This window comes from Arctopsyche grandis, chromosome 9 (genome assembly GCF_051622035.1).
Source record: "Arctopsyche grandis isolate Sample6627 chromosome 9, ASM5162203v2, whole genome shotgun sequence".
NCBI classification, from domain to species: domain Eukaryota; kingdom Metazoa; phylum Arthropoda; class Insecta; order Trichoptera; family Hydropsychidae; genus Arctopsyche; species Arctopsyche grandis.
Genome location: NC_135363.1, coordinates 26,856,701 through 26,861,134, shown reverse-complemented (window position 1 = coordinate 26,861,134; position 4,434 = coordinate 26,856,701).

The following is a 4,434-nucleotide window of genomic DNA, read 5'->3' as shown; positions in this document are numbered from 1 at the left end:
GCTCTCATACATTTGCGATCTGATGAAACTTTACGTTACGTTATTTACAAAAATAATTATAAAACAATACATACTTAACTTCAAATTTGAAAAAATATATAAATATAAATTGAAAAAAAATTATAACTCAAAAATAGTTTTAAAATATTTGCTTCAAGGACACATATTCTGCGAGTAATTTGCGCATTGTAGATTTTGATCATGTAAAATAATCCAATATAGACGAATTTCCTCATAATTTTGGGAATATTTCACACAATAAGATATCGTGGATCTAATGATGTATTTTTATATATATATATATATATATATGTTTATATAAATATGCCACTTAAAGCTATTATATGTATGTACATTATCAAAACTAAAGAAAATCTCAAGTTTACGCATACGTTTGTATTTTATTCATATGACATACGATGTATTATGTATATTATCGCGAATGATTTACATTTTTTCAGTTGGTTTACCTTTTATATTCCGCGCCAGACTCTTGGGAAACGTTTTCATAAATCAGTTATTAAAAAAATGATATCTGGAACGTTTAACGTCTCTAATTGTCGGTTGAAACGCATGAAAATGTGAACAACGATGTAGTTTTTTTCCCACACGCTGACAAATCATGGGAAAATGTTAAGCGGTTGACTTTCGGGGGCGTTCTTGTATGCAGATTTATCGCACAAATAGGTGGGTTGCACTTTTAGTACCTTTCTAATAGGCGTCTTAACCCTTTCAGAGCCACTAATGGTAATATTACATGTATAAACTACGGTAATTGCCATTTTAATTATTTTGAGTGAATTTACACATTGTAGGAGTAATCAATGAAAATTTCACAGTGACAATGTATTTTTATTGTGTGCTATGTAATATTTCGCCAAGTGCCTTGGGAAGGGCTTTCTATTGCTTTCTATAGGTAGGGATGCGCTACTCTCTAAATTGTGAAGAAATATTTATTTTTTAGCCGGGATTAATATTTATTAATATATACATAATATTACTATAATATATGCATGTATGAAAGTTTTTAATTTTCTGGTGATTTTTTTAGTATAACTTTTTTTGTAGTAACTTTTTTAACTATCAAGTTTTTAAACCAATGTTATTCAAACTATTCTAAATTATAATTTAAGCCGATTGTATAACGAATGAAGTATGTAGTCAAATGATTATGCATGATACGCGTAGGAAAATGTATTAAATAAAACTGATTAATAGCTTTCTACTAAGCATCCGTGATTCTATATTGAAATTCGTTTACATATATTTATTAATAATACAATTTATAAATTTTATGAATCAATTAAGAACAGCTCCTGCATTTCTATAATTACAACTACATACATACTTTATTGCATAAAAATTCATTATATGTACATAATATAATTAGAAATGCGCTTTTATCGCACCGATGTACATATATGTATACATATGTATATATGATATATATATATATATATATATATATATATATATATATATATATATTTTTTTTTTTTTTTTATTCGGTGTCAGTATATAAAATAAATACAATTGATTTAAAAAGTCGAGAGGGATACATATCCGTGAAATAATATACATATGTACATATATACTAGAGGTTTTACAAATACCGGCTTCGCTCGGTATTTGTAATATAAACCGCTTAAACATGGCTAATTTAATAGTAAACATTAATTTTATTTATTAATTTGAATCGAAAAAAATAATATTCAATGATATCGACTTTAGCGTCATAGAAACTTTGATTTGTTTTTGATGCTCCCACCCAAACCTTACATAGTTAGAAAGTCTCTTTGGAAATTATATATTAGATGAATGTATGTATACACATGAATGATTTAATTAAAATTTAATTTATTCTCTTTATACTTATGATATACCTACATATGCATATATTATATTTTAAATGTGTGCAACTGTTTCAGACAGAGTGCTTTTATCAGTTATAATATATTTTGACTAAATATAGTAAAAATATGTTCCATCTATCCCACGTAGTTATTTCATACGACAATGGATTTACAATCTGACTGGTCAGTATCAGTTTTCTGTTCTTCGTTGCATTCCGTTTCATTCATCCAAATTTTGAATATGATTCAGAGAATCTACGCTTCAAATGGAACCTCATTTTGTTGTATTTTATTCACTAGTAATTTGATTCGAAAAGTCACATTTTTGTTTTGAAACTCTTTTCCCTAATTCGTAATAGTAAATAATATTAACGCATTGTTGATTCTAAAGCCGTTCTGAAAAAAAAATCTGAACTAACATTGACTCAACTATCAAAGCTAATATGTATATGTTCATATGTACATAGGTGACCGTGAAAAAGTCGACAGTGAAAAAGTCGAAAATATTCGTTTATCATGCATACATATGAAAAACGGTTAGTATATATTATATATCAGTGGCGTGCGGTAAAAGTCTCTCTCCCCCCGTCGTACATCCTCACTTAATTTTCGCGAGCAGGATACAACAGGAACAAGAGGAACAGGCTTTTTTTGCGCGCGCTCATTAAACAAGGCTGTATGACAAAAAGAGAGATAATTTCACCACAAGCCACTGATATATATTATATATACATAGTACCGTTTACCATGCCCCCTTTTTTTTGATTTTTCGACTTAAGATCTTTCGATTTTCGATCTTTGCCTTCCGATATTTGTTTTTTAGACCTTTTCACTTTCGGTGCCGTGAGGTAGACCCATTATTTACATAATTACAATATAGTATAATACATACATAGTTCAAATTAATTATACCATTACGCATTAAATTTGATCGATTTTATTACTTAAATATAATGTTATTTATTTTCATTTTATATTATATTATTACACGTTACAAAAGTGCAATTTAACAGGGCATTATTTCAAACGGTGCGTATTGAAACAAAAATGTTGTTTCTAGTATATGATCATACATACGAATTCATAAAGCTGATGGACAAACATGCATTAATTTATATAGTATCATCATCATCATCTGTAGCCATTCGCCTCCCACTGCTGGATGAAGGCCTCTCCAACACGCTTCCACTTGTCTCTGTTTTGCGCTTCTCTGATCTATTTAACCCCACACATTTTCCTAATTTTGTCTACCCATCTTCCCCGCGGTCTTACCCTCTTTGTATTCTATCGGGTACCATTCTAGCACTTTTTTTTGTCTACCTTTCGTCCATTCTTCTAGCCACGTGGCTCACCCATTGCCATTTAAATCTCTTTACACTATCCACTATATCCACAACCCTTTTCATACTTCTCAGGTTAGGCGATGCGGGGTATATCCTCAATATACCCAATATTCAATCGCCATAGTTCTTTATCAACTCAAAATAAAATAAAATATCACGCGCTCATATTACCACTATTAACCTATGCTTCACCTGTATGGAATAACGTCTCGAATAATAACCTTTCCAAGCTTCAAGTAATATAAAATAAATGACTAAAAATAATTAATAATACACCCATATATACTGAACTTGAAAAAAATGCATGCCATAAATAATATCTCGTTTGTTACAGACATTACTAACATACTAACCAGTAGATTATATGACAGAATCACTAATAACCATAAACTAATAACACACTTGTGAAGAGTCTCGGTGATTACAACAAAATGTCTACCCTTCAGGTATATACACAGATTACCTAAACACAATCCGCTTTAGGTCATCGACTTTAGAGAGTCTTTAATTAATATTATGTATTATATGTATTATGAGCATTTATAAGAATTGTAAATACGTTTTTTGAGCTCTTTTTCCTATTATGCTGTAGATTAACATTAGAATAATATAATACCATGATTACTAACCAAATTAAATTAAAATTGTAAAATAGAAAATGATCAGTAGATCAGTAGCTATTAAAATAGATATAAGACGTATTGTGATTTCGTAATTTCGTAATAATAAAAAGCATTTAAAAATCAAAATCAATACTTCTCAGTTTGTCATATTCCGTCTCCTGTCTTTATACACTATGCGAAGCAAACAATGTTCCATACTTCATTGTTATATAGTGTTTAATTGTATGTAGATTTAAATATAAAATAGCACTTACTAATTTAAATAATTAACTGTAACGTAATTAATCAACTCTATCATTTAGCATTTGTTTAGTGGATACGAATCTATATGAAAAATCTTGTTACACCGATGTGAGTTTTCATATATAAAATAGTATAATGTGATTATTCAAATGTTGCACATTATGCAATACGGAGCATCGTTCGCAAGGAGTGCAAGGTCATCTTTTCCCGATCGGTCTATGTTGCATTCGATATCGCCTAATTGGAATGCGTTCGGGAAAAGCGGCACAATGGGCAAAAATTCGTGCGAATTTTCCGGAAAATTGGCTTGATGCCGGAACCTCGGTCATCCGGGGGCCCCTTTCTAGAGGGGCCCACGGTGTGGGGCGGCGT